We start from the raw sequence: 20,676 nt of genomic DNA, 5'->3' as shown, positions 1-20,676 counted from the left end.
TCTCTTGTCAGTAGTGGGGGAATTGCTGGAGAAAATCCTTAGGGATAGGATATATGAGTATTTGGAAACCCATGGCCCAATTATTGAGAGTCAGCATAGCTTTGGTACGGAGCAGGTCGCGTCCTACTAGTTAGATCTGAGTTTTTTGACAAGGTGTCGCAGAAGATTAAAGAAGGTAGACAATGAATGTTGTCTACATGGATTTTAGTAAGGCATTTGACAAAGCCCCTTCTGGGAGGCTAATCCAGAAGATTGAGATGCATGGGGTCTGTGGCAAATTGGCGGCTTGGATTCAGAAGTGGCTTGTGCACAGAAGACAGAGGGTAGTGATTGAAGGGACTTATTCGAGCTGGAAGTCTGTAATTAGTGGTGTTCCGCAGGGATCTGTGCTGGGACCTCCGGTATTTGTGATGTATATAAATGACCAGGATGAAAATATAGATGGGTGGGTTAGTAAGTTTGCGGATGATAACAAGATTGGTGGAGTTGTAGATAGTAAGGCCTTTGACAAGGTTCCACATGGAAGGTTAGTTAGGAAGGTTCAATCGTTAGGCATTAATATCGAAGTAGTAAAATGTATTCAGCAGTGGCTGGATGGGAGAAGCCAGAGAGTAGTGGTGGATAACTGTGTGTCAGATTGGAGGATGGTGTCTAGTGGTGTGCCTCATGGATCTGTACTGGGTCCAATGTTATTTGTCATATACATTAATGATCTGGATGATGGGGTGGTAAATTGGATTAGTAAGTATGCAGATGATACTAAGATAGGTGGAGTTGTGGATGATGAAGTAAGTTTTCAAAGCATCAATAGGGAGAGTACAGAGGAGATTTACTAGAATGTTAACCTGGGTTTCAGCACTAAGTTACAGAGAAAGGTTGAGCAAGTTGGGTCTTTATTCTTTGGAGCGTAGAAGGTTGAGGGGGGTCTTGATAGAGGTATTTAAAATTATGAGGGGGATAGATAGAGTTGATATGGATAGGATTTTTCCATTGAGAGTGGGAGAGATTCAAACAAGAGGACATGAGTTGAGGGTTAAAGGGCAAAAGTTTAGGGGTAACATGAGGGGAAACTTCTTTACTCAGAGAGTGGTAGCTGTGTGGATCGAGCTTCCAGCAGAAGTGGTTGAGGCAGGTTCGATGTTGTCGTTTAAAGTTAAATTGGATAGATATGTGGACAGGAAAGGAATGGAGGATTATGGGCTGAGTGCAGGTCGGTGGGACTAGGTGAGAGTAAGAGTTCGGCACAGACTAGAAGGGCCGAGATGGCCTGTTTCCGTGCTGTAATTGTTATATGGTTATATGTAGAAGACCAACAAAAATATAGCACGATATAGATCAGTTGCAGATATGGGCAAAGAAATGGCAGATGGAGTTTAATCCAGATAAATGTGAGGTATTGCAAATGTCAGGAGGCAATACACTGTTAAGGGTGGTTTAGAAGGCTTGTGGACTGCTTGCTTTTATTAGTTGAGGCATAGAGTTCAGAAGTCAAGAGGTTATGTTGCAACTTTATTAAACTATAGCTAGACCACATCTAGAGTACTGCATACATTTCTGGTCACCCTACTATAGGAAAGATGTTAAGCCTTAGGAGAGGGTGCAGAAGAGATTTACCAGGATGCTACCTGGTTTAGAGGGAAAAATGCTATCACGAGAGGCTGGACAAACTTGGATTGTTTTCTTTGGAGCAGCAGAGATTGCGAGGAGATCTGATAGAGGTTTATAAGATTATGAGTGGCATAGGTAGAGCAGACAGGGAGTATCTTTTTCCCAGGTAGAGATGTTTAATAACAGAGGGCATGTATTGAAGGTGAGAGGGGGTAGGTACAAAGGGGATGTGAGGAGTAAGTTTTTTTACTCAATGAGTGGTGGATGCCTGGAATGCGCTGCCTAGTGGTAGCAGAGGCAAATACACTAGAGGCTTTTAAGAGATGTTTAGAGAGGGACATGAATGTAAGAAAGATAGTGGAATATGTGTGCAATGTGTGCAATAAGGGAACAGCAGTTATAATGGGTGACTTCAATCTACATGTAGATTGGGTGAACCAAATTGGTAAAGGTGCAGAGGAAGAGGATTTCTTGGAATGTATGCGGGATGGTTTTTTGAACCAACATGTCGAGGAAGCAACTAGAGAGCAGGCTATTCTGGACTGGGTTTTGAGCAATGAGGAAGGGTTAATTAGCAATCTTGTCATGAGAGGCCCCTTGGGTAAGAGTGACCATAATATGGTGGAATTCTTCATTAAGATGGAGAGTGACATAGTTAATTCAGAAACAAAGGTTCTGAACTTAAAGAGGGGTAACTTTGAAGGTATGAGACGTGAATTAGCTAAGATAGACTGGCAAATGATACTTAAAGGATTGACGGTGGATATGCAATGGCAAGCATTTAAAGGTTGCATGGATGAACTACAACAATTGTTCATCCCAGTTTGGCAAAAGAATAAATCAAGGAAGTTAGTGCACCCGTGGCTGACAAGAGAAATTAGGGATAGTATCAATTCCAAAGAAGAAGCATACAAATTAGCCAGAGAAAGTGGCTCACCTGAGGACTGGGAGAAATTCAGAGTTCAGCAGAGGAGGACAAAGGGCTTAATTAGGAAGGGGAAAAAAGATTATGAGAGAAAACTGGCAGGGAACATAAAAGCGGACTGTAAAAGCTTTTATAGATATGTAAAAAGGAAAAGACTGGTAAAGACAAATGTAGGTCCCCTGCAGACAGAAACAGGTGAATTGATTATGGGGAGCAAGGACATGGCAGACCAATTGAATAATTACTTTGGTTCTGTCTTCACTAAGGAGGACATGAATAATCTTCCAGAAATAGTAGGGGACAGAAGGTCCAGTGAGATGGAGGAACTGAGCGAAATACATGTTAGTAGGGAAGTGGTGTTAGGTAAATTGAAGGGATTGAAGGCAGATAAATCCCCAGGGCCAGATGGTCTGCATCCCAGAGTGCTTAAGGAAGTAGCCCAAGAAATAGTGGATGCATTAGTGATAATTTTTCAAAACTCGTTAGATTCTGGACTAGTTCCTGAGGATTGGAGGGTGGCTAATGTAACTCCACTTTTTAAAAAAGGAGGGAGAGAGAAACTGGGGAATTATAGACCGGTTAGCCTAACGTCGGTGGTGGGGAAACTGCTGGAGTCAGTTATCAAGGATGTGATAACAGCACATTTGGAAAGCGGTGAAATGATTGGACAAAGTCAGCATGGATTTATGAAAGGAAAATCATGTCTGACGAATCTCATAGAATTTTTTGAGGATGTAACTAGTAGAGTGGATAGGGGAGAACCTGTGGATGTGGTATATTTGGATTTTCAGAAGGCTTTTGACAAGGTCCCACACAGGAGATTAGTGTGCAAACTTAAAGCACACGGTATTGGGGGTAAGGTATTGGTGTGGGTGGAGAGTTGGTTAGCAGACAGGAAGCAAAGAGTGGGAATAAACGGGACCTTTTCAGAATGGCAGGCGGTGACTAGTGGGGTACCGTAAAGCTCAGTGCTGGGACCCCAGTTGTTTACAATATATATTGATGACTTGGATGAGGGAATTAAATGCAGCATCTCCAAGTTTGCGGATGACACGAAGCTGGGGGGCAGTGTTAGCTGTGAGGAGGATGCTAAGAGGGTGCAGGGTGAGTGGGCAAATTCATGGCAGATGCAATTTAATGTGGATAAATGTGAAGTTATCCACTTTGGTGGCAAAAATAGGAAAACAGATTATTATCTGAATGGTGGCCGATTAGGAAAAGGGGAGGTGCAACGAGACCTGGGTGTCATTATACACCAGTCATTGAAAGTGGGCATGCAGGTACGGCAGGCGGTGAAAAAGGCGAATGGTATGCTGGCATTTATAGTGAGAGGATTCGAGTACAGGAGCAGAGAGGTACTACTGTAGTTGTACAAGGCCTTGGTGAGAGCACACCTGGAGTATTGTGTGCAGTTTTGGTCCCCTAATCTGAGGAAAGACATCCTTGCCATAGAGGGAGTACAAAGAAGGTTCACCAGTTTGATTCCTGGGATGGCAGGACTTTCATATGAAGAAAGACTGGATGAACTGGGCTTGTACTCGTTGGAATTTAGAAGATTGAGGGGGGATCTGATTGAAATGTATAAGATCCTAAAGGGATTGGACAGGCTAGATGCAGGAAGATTGTTCCCGATGTTGGGGAAGCCCAGAACGAGGGGCCACAGTTTGAGGATAGAGGGGAAGCCTTTTAGGACCGAGATTAGGAAAAACTTCTTCACACAGAGAGTGGTGAATCTGTGGAATTCTCTGCCACAGGAAGCAGTTGAGGCCAGTTCATTGGCTATATTTAAGAGGGAGTTAGATATGGCCCTTGTGGCTACGGGGGTCAGGGGGTATGGAGGGAAGGCTGGGGCGGGGTTCTGAGTTGGATGATTAGCCATGATCATAATAAATGGCGGTGCAGGCTCGAAGGGCCGAATGGCCTACTCCTGCACCTATTTTCTATGTTTCTATGTTTCTAATATGGACATTGTGTACATCGGAGAGATTAGATTTTGGGTTTTTGATTTATTTTTTGCTGGTTCAGCACAACACTGTGGGCTGAAGAGCCTTTTCCTATACTGTACTGTTCTATGTTCTGTGTTAGGTGAGATTTGCTTTAAATGCAGAACACCGGGCCAAGAACGTACAAGACCCCGCTTGTACATTTATCACTGTTACATAACCTCACTCTTTAACTTATTGGATGACTTGGATGATTCACTGGGGCTTTTCCTGTACAAAAGAGATTCTGCAGATGTTCGAAATCCAGAGCAACACACATAAGGTGTAGGTCAGGCAGTATCTGTGGAGTGGAATAAACTGTTTTGGGCCAAGATCCTTCATCAGGAATAGAAAGGAAGGAGGAGAAAGCCAGAATAAGAAGGTGGGGTAGGAGAAGGACAAGTCAATTGGATTTAAAAGTATGTGATTCTGCATCATTTCCAGGAGAGAGAAGTTATGTGCAGGAAAGGACAATGAAGTTCCCAGTGGCACTACATCAGAGACTGGAGCCATAGATTTTTATTATTATCCATTTTTTAAATATCCATCAAAATAGCATGGTATTTTCTACTTGTGATCAATTAATGGTCAAGAAATTACCCATTCCCTTCAAATCTTTTACAAATTAAGAGGAGCACATATAAAATACTGGAAATACTCAGCAGGCCAGGCTGCATCTATGGATATGAAGAAATAGTCGATGTTTTGGGCTGAGACGTTTCATCAGGACTGGAAAGGAAGGGGTCAGAAGCCAGAATAAGAAGGTGGGTGGAGCGGGAGGAGTAAAGCTGGCAGGTGATTTGGTGAGATCAGGTGAGGGGGTACATGGATGGGTGGGGGAGGGAGGGATGAAGCAAGAAGCTGGGTGGTGATAGGTGAAGGAGAAATCTGATAGGAGAGGAGAGTGGACCATGGGAGAAAGGGAAGGAGGAGGGGGAACAGAGGCAGGTGATGGGCAGAGAGGGGGAAGAGGGGAACCTGAAGGGGAAATGGGAAAAGAGAGAAGGAGTAAGAGGCAAATGGTGATTTTCTGATGCATTGGGAAGCCTGCTGAAGGTCATCCAGACTCAGAGTCAGTGTGGTTCTGTATACCATGAGCACCCAGAAGAAATCCATGCAATCATGGAGAGAACATACGAACTCCTTACCGACATTGATGGGGATTGAACCCCAATCACTGGTGCTGCAAAGCAATCCACTAAGCATAACACAACTAAAATGACATCATATTTTCACAGACATTGGACTTCTTACATCATATCCATGGGGTTGGAATAATCCCTCCACTGGGAGTCCATATTTTTGTTCTTAGCCTCAAATTTCACTATTTAAGGTTTATTGATTAACTGTTACAGGAGGATTGCTAGTCACAATCAACCAAAGGTTTCCTTGCATCACGAGGCCCTCTGTTAGTTGGAGTTGACCATGGATGTTAGGTCCTAGCTCTCTACGTGATATGCAAGCCAGGGTAGTACGATGTGGAGAGCCCATGTGGCAAGCTTCCCTTCTCCATGCAGCTGATGAATCCAAAAGAACGGTGGAGACCAATAGAATTTGGCGCCAGCAGCCTTGCAGGAGTTACCAGTCAGTGTACAACTCAACGTTGGACTACCTTAGGGACTCTGGCTCCTGACTTTTCTCTTGGCGTTTACTCCTGAAGCTTTCACCATGAATGTGTATAGCTACAAGGCAGCGGAGGTTTGAGATCCTTCTCTGAGATGAGCTCTCAACCTCTATCAGTCCAAAGCAGCTGGTTTTAAGGTGACAGTAACCTGTCTTTGCCCCTTCTCCTGTCAGTAAAAACAGTTCTGCTGGGCTTAGTAGCTAAACCACACGTGAAAGCCAGGAGCTGGACTTGGTTGTCAGAGGCTATTTGAGATGCACGGTTTTTGAGAGCATCTAATAGATCGAGGAAGCTTGTCCCCACTACCATACTTGGCTATAATAACCTTAAGGTACTTTCCTTGCCAACACATAGGCTAATGCCACAAAATTCCATTAAACGGTGTAGTCAATATTATGGATTTCCAGGGCTACATCTGTCTAACAACAACTGGGATATTTGTCCAGCTGGAAGGACAGAACATTCCTGCAAATGGTAGGACAGGATGTTCTGACAGATGGTAGGACAGGGCATTCCTGCAAATGGTAGGACAGGACATTCTGACAGATGGTAGGACAGGACGTTCTGACAGATGGTAGGACAGGACATTCCTGCAAATGGTAGGACAGGACATTCTGACAGATGGTAGGACAGGACGTTCTGACAGATGGCAGGACAGGGCATTCCGACAGATGGTAGGACAGGACATTCCTGCAAATGGTAGGACAGGATGTTCTGGCAGATGGTAGGACAGGGCATTCCTGCAAATGGTAGGACAGGACGTTCTGGCAGATGGTAGGACAGGGCGTTCTGACAGATGGTAGGACAGGACGTTCTGACAGATGGTAGGACAGGACGTTCTGACAGATGGTAGGACAGGACATTCTGGCAGATGGTAGGACAGGACATTCCGATAGATGGTAGGACAGGACATTCCGACAGATGGCAGGACAGGACGTTCCGACAGATGGCAGGACAGGACATTCCTGCAAATGGTAGGACAGGACATTCTGGCAGATGGTAGGACAGGACATTCCGACAGATGGTAGGACAGGACATTCTGGCAGATGGTAGGACAGGACATTCCGACAGATGGCAGGACAGGACATTCCTGCAAATGGTAGGACAGGACATTCTGACAGATGGTAGGACAGGACATTCCGATAGATGGTAGGACAGGACATTCCTGCAGCTGGTTAAACAGGAAATTCCTCAACTGGTAGGACAGGACATTCCTGCAGTTGAAAGGACAGGACATTCCGACAGATGGTCGAACAGGATATTTCTGGGGATTTTGATGCTGGAGTGTTGGTTGAATGATTTGATCCTATGCAAGAGAACATGGATATTTTGTGACTGATCTGTGAGGCAGCTCTCTCAGTTTTGACAAAGTCCTCATGTGTATTGTGTTCTGCCAATGTTTACTCCTACTTTTTTCCCAGTTCTGACAAACAGTCTTTGACATGAAACCTTAACTCTGTTTCTCTTTTCGCATTTTCCACCTGACCAGCTAAGTGTTTCCAACAATTTTTGCTTTGATGAGTCTTGGCTTGTCTGGTACTCAGTTTGATGCTGTTAGTCCATCTGGATTCATTGTTTTAATCATAGTGTTTCACACTAGTTCAATATAACTGGCTAATTTGGCAAAGTCTTACAGAAGGTAGTCAACTGTTAACAACATTACTACGATCTGGAGTCAGATGAAATCCAGATTAAGAGAGGGAGAGACCACATGGTCTTTTAACTTAATTAATTGAATTTAAATTTCAATGCGGCCGCGGTGGAATATTAACCCATGATTCCAGATCATTTGTTGAGACCTTATGATATCTGTCCCAGTAGTGTAAACAGTTTATTTTTATCCCCACTTATACCTGAGCAGATCATAACACTTTTTCACTGCATCTATTATTAATTTCTGGTAATTCTCAGTAAATCAATTCATGCAACATAATATTTACTGGTACCTCTCTGATCAGAGTACACTATTGAGGCATACTTGAAGTACAATTTGACAGGTCTATAAGCAACATGAGACATAATACAATGCAATTATTGATTGGCTATTTCAAAAATTAATAAATGATCAAAAGGTTAGAATGATCGTTTTTTCTTTGTGGTTCTCTGCTTGTATTTGAATAGCTCACTGAGGAATTCTCAGGAGAATAGTTAGCATGATCTCCACTGCAGAGTAATAAGCCATGTGTAGAGAACACGCATAGGAGCTTCGAACACAGACCATAGACATTACAGCACAGTAGAAGCTCTGCAACCCACGATATTGTGCTGATCTTTTAACATTCCCCAAGATCAATCTAACCCTTCTCTTCTGTATAGCCCTCCATTTTTCTGCAGAGAGTTGTAGACACAGCCAGCTCCATTACAGGCTTAACCCTCTAAACCAGCCATTCTCAACGGCGACCAAATGGCCCCCTTGGGGGCCCTGGCACATTTGAAGGAGGCCGCTGACTGAAAACTGTGAGAAGGGGAGCCCCAAGGGTTTATGGGGGCCCTGGTAACTGAACCGATGAAATACCCAAGCAGCAAACTTCATTGGAGTCAATAGTTTCCTTCCTATTTATCATATCTTGTCAACACACCGTTTGCATTTGGCGCACCTGGTAAATTCATTGCTTAAGCTCCTCCCACACAGCAGAGTCAGTCGTGAACCAGACTGCACCGGGTCAACGTATTCAATCAACAGTTCTCGCATCTATTATCGCCATACTGCATTCTCCGAAGAACAGCATGTCTTGCTAGGCCTTTTTTAGCCTAGTAACTTTAAAGTATACGTGTTTGGATATATTATACGTAAAGGTAGGTTGTGAAAAGTGTTTATTACTGCATATGAAGTCACCGAAAAAAAAAATCCCTGGCTTCGGGTGACAGCATTTTTTGTTAGTAATGTATCTGTATTTTGCACGCTTATACCCAAGTCAAAAACATTTAGGCAGCCTTCCTAAACCATTTCCCAGTCGATGTTGTCAATTTAGCTAGAGAAAAAATTGAAAAATCATTTCTTTTATTTTTTTCATTTTTGGTAGTTTTTAGCCAATGCAAATGAGAAGGAGAATTGAAATACTGTATTATTATGCATTTATACTATGTCATTTGCTAAATCTCAGTTGAAATTGTAAATTTTCACAGTAATTTGGTTAATTTGGCGACTAAACATACGTAGTGAGTTTCCCCAATTCACTTGAAGGGAGGGCCCTGACACTTGAGAAGAGCTCCTAAGGGGGCCGTGGCCAAAGAACAGTTGAGAATCACTGCTCTGAACCATCAAGGACATCTTCAAGAGGCAGTACCTCAAGGAGGCGGCATCCCTCATTAAGGATCTTCACTATCTGGGACCTCTTCTCATTCTACCATTGATGAGGAGGTACAGGAGCCTGAAGACCCACACTCAACGCTTTCTTCCCCTCCACCATCAGATTTTTGAGTGGTCCAAGAATCCATGAATACAACCTTGCTAGTCGTCTCTTGGCATGCGTTGGCGCGTGGCCAAGTGGTTAAGGCATTCGTCTAGTGATTTGAAGGTCACTAGTTCGAGCCTTGGCCGAGGCAGCGTGTGTGTCCTTGAGCAACCCACTTAACCACACATTGCTCTGCAACGACACTGGTGACAAGCTGTATGGGTCCTAATGCCCTTCCCTTAGACAACATCGGTGGCGTGGAGAGGGGAGACCTGCAGCATGGGCAACTGCCGGTCTTCCATACAACCTTGTCCAGGCCTGCTCCCTGGAAACCTTCCAAGGCGCAAATCCATGGTCTCAAGAGACTAATGGATGCCTATAAAAAAAAGTCGTCTTTTGCACTATATTTTAATTGTAAATTACAGCAATTTTTTATATCCTGCACTGCTGCCACCAAACAACAAACTTCATGTCGTCAGTGATGAGAAACCTGATTCTGTTTCTCATTCTGCATCAGACCAGAACTCTGGCGGGAGTTGGTAAGGGGTAAGTGATATTCCTTCTACACAAGTGTGACATCAAGGATCAACTTTATTTTCCATATACATTTACTTGTATTAGGAATTGGCTGCGGTGCGTGGATCGGAGCACAACATGCCACAAAATGAACAACATTCAACAATTACAAAGAATAGAGAATTATATAAAATAAAGTTAGAGGGTGAAGTGCAGGTATGGAATAAAATGTGCATAAATACATAAATGCCAACATGCATTTACAATGTAAACAGCTTTATAAAAAGTGGTTTAAAATGTTTAAAGTGCAGTGCAGTGACTGTGGTGATAGAAGGGAGTGGGGGAGGTTAACTAGGACGGTTGATCAGATTAAATGCCCAGGGGAAGAAGCTTTTAAGATGGCATGAAGGTTTTGTTTTAATGGTGCTACAGTGCATTCCTGAAGGGAGCTTTTGGAAAAGAGAGTTTGCAGGGTGGGTAGTGTCTACAATGATTTTTTTTCTGTCCATTTCTGTGTCCTGGACACATACAGGTTCACGTTGACACATTGTAACTGGTTCCCCATATCCACTCCATCCAGGCCTTCTAATATAGGTTTCAGTGAGAATCCCACCCGCCCCCCCCACCACAATTCTTCGAAACAGCAGTGAGTACAGGCCCAGATACTTCAAATGTGCTCTAATTATTTATACTGTACATGTGACAATCAGAACAATTAAGAAAATATTTTAGGATCGTGCAAAGGAAGAATAGAAGATGAAAATAAATCTTTTCAGCAGAACAAGAACTAATCAAATATGCCAAAGAGGTTAGATAATACAAGACTAAGAACAGATATAGCATTACAGAATCTAAGAGTTATAGATCAAAACACCACAGATACAAGTCCTTCAGCCCAACCAGACCATGATCACCACGGTGTTCACACAGCTAGCTTCAATTTCCTGCACTTGGCCTATATCCCTTTATGCCCCTCCACTGCTCACCACCCTCCATTTAAAATCTTTCCCCTCTCACCACATATCTCTGCCTCCTAGTTCTGGACTGCCCAACCCAGAGGATAAAACCGTCACCATACACCTCATCCTTGCCTTACCTGCTGGCCATCTGATTTTAACAAGAAGTTCATAGCTATACAGTGCTGGCATAACTATTAATTTTAAACACAAGAGATTCTACAGGTGCTGGAAATCCAGGACAATAAACATAAAATGCTGGAGGAATTCAGAAGGCCAGGCGGTATCTATGGAGAGGAATAAGCAGTTGACATTTCAGGCCAAGACCTTGCATCCCAAAACACGTTCTCCCCGTGTTTCTTCTCTCAACAGTTTATTCCCTTCCATACATGATGCCTGACCTAATGAGTTCCTGCGGCATTTTGTGCATTGCTTTAACTATTAATTTGTTGGTTAATCAGGTTTAGTTTATATAGCGATATGGCAAGGTAGGTCCTTACAGCCCAAGGAGACCACGCCATAAATTGCACCCATGCAACCAATTAAACTTCTAACTGGTACGTCTCTGGAATACAACCTTGAGAAAGCACAGAGAAAACCTCACTCAATCACGGGGAAAACGTGCAAACTCCATACAGTAATTGCAGCCGGCTCGCGGCGCTGTAATAGCATTATGCTGACCGCCACGTTATTGAGCTGCTGAATGGAAACGGTCTTTACAGAACAACATGAACATGCAGCTCAGGAGGGGACCAATGAAAGTAGGCATCCGATTCCAAATACAAAGCAGGAGGATTGAACAGGATCTGATTATGAGACTATACGAAACATCTGTAAAGGGAGAAAAATGGACAAGTAACGATGATTAAAAACTGGCAACCCGGCTCAGACAGATCAAATGATATCATCAGCTACAACGGCAAATGGCCCCAGGATGAGATTACAGACTTGAAGCGCCTCCAAGATTTTTACTACTTTCCTCTATTTTTGCTGGCAATGGCTGTGGTGGAACTGCCGACAGACTGTGTGCACAGTGCTTTTTTTAATATATGAGAGAATCCGCCCTGACAAGCAACAAATCACAGCAGGCTTTCATCAGAAATATATCACTAACTACTAACAATCTTCAGAGACATATTTCAGAAAGGGTAAGATGAGGAAACACACACCAGTCCTCATCGAGGGATCAGAAGTGGGAAGAGTGAGCATTTTCAAGTGCCTGGGTATCAACATCTCTGAGGATCTATCCTGGGCCAAACACATTGATGCAGCTACAAAGAAGGCACAACAGCAGCTATGTTTCATTAGGAGTTTGAGAAGATTTTGTATGTCACCAAAATCACTCGCAGATTTCTACAGATGTACTGTGGAGAGCATTCTAACTGGCTGTATCACCATCTGGTGTAGGGCATGGGGGCACACCGCACAGGATTGGAAAAAACTGCAGAAAGTTATGAACTCAGTCACCTTCATCATGGGCAGTATCCATCCCCCCCCCCCAGCACTCACGACATTTTCGAGGAGCGATGCCTCATAAAGGCACAGCATCCATCAGGACCCCTACCGCTCAGGACATACCCTCATCTCTCTTTGCTACCATCAGAAAATACAGGAGCCTGAAGGCACACGATGACTCAGGAACAGCTTCTTCCCATCCGCCATCTGATTTCTGAATGGACATTGAACCCATGAACACTACCTCACCATCTTTATTTTTCTCTTTTTGCTCTACTTATTTAATGTGATATATGTATATTTACTGTAATTCACAGGTTTTTTTCTATTATTATGTATTTCAATGGACTGCTCTTGCATAACAACAAATTTCACAACATATGTCGGTGATATTAAACCTGATTATGAAATAATGGCTATGAGTTAATTTGTACAAGTGGCCTCTCAAATGAATGCCCTGAGCCTGTAAAATACTGGATTGGTGCTGCTTATTCCCTGGGACTTTTGGCAGGGATTACTGACTGAATTATTTACTCAGGTATGAAATACATTGTACAGGGGAACTGCCTTTCTTCGAATGTATGAAGATTAGCTTCATTTGTCACATGCACTTCGAAACATACAGTGAGAATGCAGTTTCGAACAATGAGTTTTTGTAAATAATGATCATGCTTAACTCAGCCTGTCATTCACATTTGGACCTCAGAATATCCTTGTGACCATGCTGGTTTATAGTCTACAAACAGTGACTGGGGCTTGGATGGCATATCCTGCGTTTTAACTCCCTGGAGCATCTTTAATGGCAGCTTAACATTTTAACACCAGTGACAGCTATTTAAATGATTAAAACTTTAAAATTTATTAAAACTAAGCACATTTCTTAAAAAGATGGACATAGAGTCAATATGTTCATGGTAATTGAAGATTAAAGATCAGCTTTATATTTCCTGTGTACATTGAAATAACCAAACGTATAGTGAAATGAGTTATTTTGTAACAATGCCCAGCACAGTCTGAGGACTGCGTTGGGGGCAGCCCACAAGTGTCACCACGCTTCCTGCACCAACGTACGAGGGCTGATTGACAAATTCGTGGCCTAAGGTAGAAGGAGTCAATTTTAGAAAACCTAGCACATTTATTTTTCCTACATTTACACACTTAGTCCAGTGGTCATGGAGCACATGGATCCCTTCTTTGTAGAAGTCGGCGTCTTGGACCTCCAGAGGTGGTCCACAGCAGGAGTGATTGATAAGTTTGTGGCCTAAGGTAGAAGGAGATCAGTTATTAACTTCAAACTTTCTACATTTTCACTCAAAGAGTTGAACTGCACATGCATGTAACAAGAGCTGTATAACTCACCTCCTTCTACCTTAGGCCACAAACTTATCAATCACCCCTGCTGTGGGCCACCTGGAGGTCCAAGACGCTCTCATTATATGCACATGCAGTTCAACTCTCTGAGTTAAAATACAGAAAGTTTGAAGTTAATAACTCATCTCCTTCTACTTTAGGCCACAAACTTCTCAATCACCCCTGCTGTGGACCACTTCTACAAAGAAGGGATCCGTATGCTCCACAACCGCTGGACTAAGTATGTACATGTAGGAGGGGACTATGTTGAATAATAAATTTGGTAGATTTTCTAATATTGACTCCTTCTACCTCAGGCCACAAACATATCAATCACCCCTCATAGCATGCCCATAATTCACTAAGCTAACCCACATGTCCCTGGACTGGGGGAGGAAACTGAAGCACACATGGAGTTGGATTGGGAGTTAAACTGTCACTTTTCTTGTAGGTTAATTTTCCTATGCTTGCTTGTAATTTTATACTATTTTATACTGTATTATCACCCATATACATGTAATTTTCAGTGATTTCTCCAGTAATTCTGTACTTCTCTAGAAGCACCTTAGTTTTCAGTAGCAGGTGGCATGGTATTTGAAATTGTAATTGAACCTATAATGAAATAATTAAAGGTTAATTGTCGTCAATGGAAATTTTGTTACCTCTAGTTTGGGTATAAGAAAACCATGACCGCTTTTTCCTTTGTTCTCTCAGCTCTCCCTTGTTCAGTTTTTGTTCATGTAACATTTAATAAAGTAGCCATAAAGAACTAGTACTATGGCTTATTCTTGACTTCTCAAGAACCTAAGGGCGGGAGGAGAGAAAGCAGCGTGCCGCGCGTGCGCAGCCCTCCAGTGAAAAATGATATCGTATCCGTTAAATAGGGGCCGTGGACAATTCTGATTTGATGGAGACAGACGTGAAAGCACAGAGGAACATCTGGAGAAATTTCTGAAATGCCAGTTCGCTGCTATTGTTACTGCGCAATCGGGAATCTTCCGGAGGGAAGGCCTCAAAATCCCCGGCTTTGCCTGCTGTTTGCAACCGAGATTGAGGTCGAATCATTCGGATAGAGATGGCGCTCAGTACTCGGTGCCGGAGAGCTGATCGAAGGCTCGAAGTTTTCGGATGACTCAGAGTCGGACCGTGGTGGGGTATGGCAGGGAGAGTTTTTCTTCCTTCTCCCGTCTGCGTGAGATGTGGGACATTTGAGAGACTTTGAACTTGTACTGTGCTCATGGACTTCTTCATCAAGTTATGGTATTGTTGCACTGTTGTAACTATATGTTATAATTATGTGGTTTTGTTAGTTTTTTCAGTCTTGGTCTGTCCTGTGTTTTGTGATATCACACCGGAGGAAATAATGTATCATTTCTTAATGCATGCATTACTAAATGACAATAAAAGAGGACTGCGTGTCTTCATAATCTAATCTAACCTTTGGATCACAAGAGCACCGGGATCCAAGAGGAGGAAACCCACACAGTCAAGAGGCGAACACACAAAATCCTGACAGACATCATCGGGATTTGAACCCAGGTCACTGGCAATGTAACATGTTACACTAACCGCTTCACTACCATGCCACCCCATGGACTGTGATACACCTAGCAGCGGAATGCAGTGTAAAACCGTAGCCCAGGACTTACGTGAGCATGGCATCAAGCTGAAATGTAAACACCACTCATCTACCCACTGCTCTTCAGCAGGATGTACAGAATCCACTGTCTCAGCTGACCACCCAGTCTTACGCCAGAATCACCGTGATGACAAGTACCCCCAGCTGTACCTCAGTCCTGAACCCTCAGATTTACACCAGCTCTCTGTTGTGGTCCCGTTCATTAGAATTAATTCACCGACCTGAACACTAAAGCAAGCGAGGGTGGGTGTGTTGTCTTAGAGTCCTTTGCTTTCTCCCCGTGACCATGCGGGTTTCCTCCAGGTGCTCCAGTTTCCTCCCACAGTCCGAAGACATACGGATTTGGATCAGTAAGTAGTGGGCCTGCTGTGTGGGCGCCGGAGACTTGTGGAGACCAGTGCATCATCGGACTGCGTTGGTCATTCACACAAATGATGCATTTCAGTGGATGTTTCACACACAAAGTGCTGGAGCAGCCTCACAGTTAATGTAAAACTTTAAAATACCAGCGATCAGGGTCCAATACCCGCTGCTGTCTGTAATGAGTTTCTATATTCTCCCTGTGACCACATGGGTTTCCTCTGGGTGTTCTGGATCCCTACTGGGTGTATTTAATATTTTGATAATACTTGAGTAATATTATAAGTATATTGTTTAAGTATTCTTGTTTGTTTAATTAATTATGGGTTATACGTAAAAATATGTGAATTGCATACGTCATGTTACTACCGTGTCAAACATGTGCCTCGCTTAAACTAAAAACGAACGGACGCGAGTTATCTCCAGGGTCAATTGTTTTCCTTTCAATTAGTTTTTATGTTTTGGAGTTACAAAAAAAAATGTACTGTACGAGTTAGGGTTAGTAAATTGTAGGTAGACTATGTTGGTATCAGAAGCATGGCATCACTTGTGGACTGCTCAAAGCAAATCCTTGGACTGTACTGTACCTTAAAGCAAAATGATGCATTTCACTGTATGTTTCCAGGGAGAGGAAACTCAGGAAATGCCATCCGAGCACCAGTTGTAGGCATTAAACTAGCACAGCCACAAGGATATTCTGAGATCCAAGTGTGAACAACAGGCTGGGTTATGCATAACCTCGGAGGGTTCCTGTGCTGTGGAAGACGTCCTGCCTCGTCCCTGTGCTGAAGATGCCGCGCCCCAGCGGCCTCAATGACTACAGACCGGTGGCATTGACCTCCCACATCATGAAGACCCTGGAGAGACTTGTTCTGGAACTGCTCCGGCCTATGGTCAGGCTACACTTAGATCCCCTCCAGTTCGCCTACCAGCCCCGACTAGGAGTTGAGGATGCCATCGTCTACCTGCTGAACCGTGTCTACGCCCACCTGGACAAGCCAGCGAGCACTGTGAGGGTCATGTTTTTTGACTTCTCCAGTGTGTTCAACACCATCCGCCCTGCTCTGCTGGGGGAGAAGCTGACAGCGATGCAGGTGGATGCTTCCCTGGTGTCATGGATTCTTGATTACCTGACTGGCAGACCACTGTACGTGTGCTTGCAACACTGTGTGTCCGACAGAGTGATCAGCAGCACTGGGACTCCACAGGGGACTGTCTTGTCTCCCTTTCTCTTCACCATTTACACCTCGGACTTCAATTACTGCACAGAGTCTTGTCATCTTCAGAAGTTTTCTGATGACTCTGCCACAGTTGGATGCATCAGCAAGGGAGATGAGGCTGAGTACAGGGCTACGGTAGAAAACTTTGTCACATGGTGTGAGCAGAATTATCTGCAGCTTAATGTGAAAGAGACTAAGGAGCTGGTGGTAGACCTGAGGAGAGCTAAGGTACCGGTGACCCCTGTTTCCATCCAGGGGGTCAGTGTGGACATGGTGGAGGATTACAAATACCTGGGGATACGAATTGACAATAAACTGGACTGGTCAAAGAAAACTGAGGCTATCTACAAGAAGGGTCTGAGCCGACTCTATTTCCTGAGGAGACTGAGATCCTTTAACATCTGCCGGACGATGCTGAGAATGTTCTACGAGCCTGTGGTGGCCAGTGTGATCATGTTCGCTGTTGTGTGCTGGAGCAGCAGGCTGAGGGTAGCAGACACCAATAGAATCAACAAACTCATTCGTAAGGCCAGTGATGTTGTGGGGATGGAACTGGACTCTCTGACAGTGGTGTCTGAAAAGAGGATGCTGTCCAAGTTGCATGCCATCTTGGACAATGTCTCCCATCCACTACATAATGTACTGGTTGGGCACAGGAGTACATTCAGCCAGAGACTCATTCCACCGAGATGCAACACAGAGCGTCACAGGAAGTCATTCCTCCTGTGGCCATCAAACTTTACAACTCCGCCCTTGGAGGGTCAGACACCCTGAGCCAACCGGCTGGTCCTGGACTTATTTCCTGGCATAATTTACATATTACTATTTAACTATTTATGGTTTTATTACTATTCAATTATTTATGGTGCAACTGTAACAAAAACCAATTTCCCCCGGGTTCAATAAAGTATGACTATGACTAATCATTACTTACAATAATTCATTATTGCAGTTGGTGTGTGGCCAAGTGGTTAAGGCGTCGGTCTAGTGATCGGAAAGTCGCTAGTTCGAGCCTCAGCTTGTGTCCTTGAGCAAGGCACTTAACCACACATTGCTCTGTGACGACACCGGTGCCAAGCTGTATGGGTCCTAATGCCCTTCCCTTGGACAACATCGGTGGCGTGGAGGGGGGAGACTTGCAGCATGGGCAACTGCCTGTCTTCCATACAACCTTGCCCAGGCCTGCGCCCTGGAAACCTTCCAAGACGCAAATCCATGGTCTCATGTGACTAACGGATACCTATGTATCATTATTTCTGAACAAGCTAAAATACATTCAAACATAGGGACTAGGAATCCAATTCAGTCAGTAGTAAGGAAGGAAATTGCAATTTTAGCTTTCATTTAGAGAGGACTAGAATATAAAAGCAAAGGTGTAATTCTGAGGGCTTATAAGACATTCATCAGAGCACATTTGGAGTATTCTGAGCACTTTTGAGTCCCATATGTAAAAAAGAATATACTAGCACTGGGGAGTGTAGAGAGGATGCTCATGAGAATGATTCTAGGAATGAAAATGTTAACTAACGTATGAGGAGCTTTTGATAGCTCTGGGTCTGTAAAACCATAGGCCATGAGACATAGCAGCAGAGTTAAGCCATTTGGCTCAGAGTCTGCTCTGACATTCCATCACAACTGATTTATTATCCCTCTCAACCCCAGTCTCCAGCCTTCTCCCTCTAACCTTTGATTCCCTGATTCATCAAGAACCTGTTAGAATCCACCTTAAATATACTCAATGATTGGCCTGCACAGCTATCAGTGGCAATGAATTCCACAGATTCACTACTCTCTGGCTAAAGAAATTTTTCCTCATCTCTGTTCTAAATGGATGTCTCTCTATTCTGACTGGGTGCCCTCTGGTCCTAGTCTGAGTCTCTATATATAGGAAGCATCCTTTCCACATCCAGGCTATCAAGGCTTTTCAATATTCAATAGGTTTCAATGAGATTCTCCCATCCCCTCCATTCTTCTAAACTCCAGTGAGTACAGGCCCAGAGCCATCAAACACTCCTCATATGTTATTCCATTTGTTCCTGTGATCATTCTTGTGAACCCCATTTGAACCCTCTCCAATGACAGCACATCTTTTCTTAGATAAGGGGCTCAAAACTGCTTACAATACTCCAAATGTGGTCAGACCAATGCCCTATAAAGCCTCATTCACTGGAGTGTAGAAGAATGATGGGGGAAATCTCATTGAAATCAATCAAAACTCAAAAGGCATGGATAGACTGGGCATGGAAAAGTTGTTTCTATTAGTGAGAGAGTCTTGGAACAAAGGGCACAGCCTCAGAATAGAAGGATGTCCCTTTAGAACAGAAATGAGGAGGAATTTCTTCTTACCCAGAAGGTAGTGAATCTGTAGGAATTCTTTGCCACAGATGGCTGTGGAGGCCATGTCATTGGGTATAGTTGAAGCCTCGGTGGATAGATTCTTGATTAGTAAGGGTGCTAGAGGTTACAGGGAGAAGGCAGGAGAATGGGATTGAGAGGGATAATAAATCAGCCATGATCAAGTGACAGAGTAGACTCGATGGGCCGAGTGGGTTCCTATATCTTGTGGTCTTGGTTAGTAAGGCTGTTACTGGTTACAGAGAGAAGGCAGGAGAATGAGGTAAAGAGCATTGTTCCCTCTAAGCTGTGTGCATGCATGGCTGTGCAGTAACTGAAATGCTCCTGTGAATATAGCATTTGTTGTCATGCAGCCAGAACTTTCTTTTATATATGATGAAAACGTTGCCTCAAAAATATTTCAGTAGTATTATGATTTCAAATTTGTTGTTTCTGAGAAAGTTAAGACTGGCTCAATTGAGGCGTCCACTGATATGTTGAACAATGGGCTTAAAAACTAAGAATTTGAAGAACTGTCTATACTTGTTGATATCACTGGAACATTTCAAGCTTCTAGTGCTGATTGTGAACATGGATTCAGTCTTATGCATTCAATCAAACATAAATCCAGAAACAGGCTAGAAGTGGAAAATTTGGATGACCTAATGAGCATTAAGACATATCCTTCATCTGGACGCAAAAGTAATCTGGACATTGTTTATAGACAAAGAATTTGTAATAAAGACAGACAAGAAAAAGTTTACAAAACGTGAAAGATTTTCCATATTGTATTGTATTCCATTATACCCTTCAATTAGTAATAAATAAAATCAAAAGTGTGTGATTTTTCAATTTTCATTGTAGATATTCATAGTATGCATATTACAAGAAAAAACATTTAAAGTGCCCAAGCAATTTTCAGGCTATGTAAAAATTTCCTGCTCAGAGCAATGGTTGGTCCGTACAGATGTAAAAAAAATTAGAGGGAACGTTGGTTGAGAGGGAAAGTAAATCAACCATGATCGCATGGTGGAGCAGAGTCAATGGCCTAATTCTGCTGTTACATCTTATGATCTTAAGCATAATCTAACTCATTATTTTTAAATAAGCTAAACTACTTTTAAATTTAAGGACTAAGAAACCTGCACCATGATGAGAACGATGAAATAAGTATTCAGAGTTACATTTGAACCTCTCGTTATCTGGGTCACTCAGTAAGTAAAATAAATCTGGCCTACATAATAGAGATGTGTCTCATGGTACTGTTGGATGTTTTCTCTAGTATTAAAGATATTTTTATCTCAAGTTTGAT

General features: G+C 43.2%; 1 protein-coding gene across 2 annotated transcripts in view; it reads right to left on the bottom strand.

The window, feature by feature from the left end:
* hapln1b (hyaluronan and proteoglycan link protein 1b) overlaps positions 1–20,676 on the bottom strand; it is a 119,085-nt gene that overhangs the window by 25,121 nt on the left and 73,288 nt on the right. The gene's annotated exons all lie outside the window — the stretch shown is intronic.

This window comes from Mobula birostris, chromosome 17 (genome assembly GCF_030028105.1).
Source record: "Mobula birostris isolate sMobBir1 chromosome 17, sMobBir1.hap1, whole genome shotgun sequence".
NCBI lineage: Eukaryota > Metazoa > Chordata > Chondrichthyes > Myliobatiformes > Myliobatidae > Mobula > Mobula birostris.
Note: the sequence above shows the minus strand (reverse complement) of the source record. Positions and strands in the feature narration are given on the sequence as shown.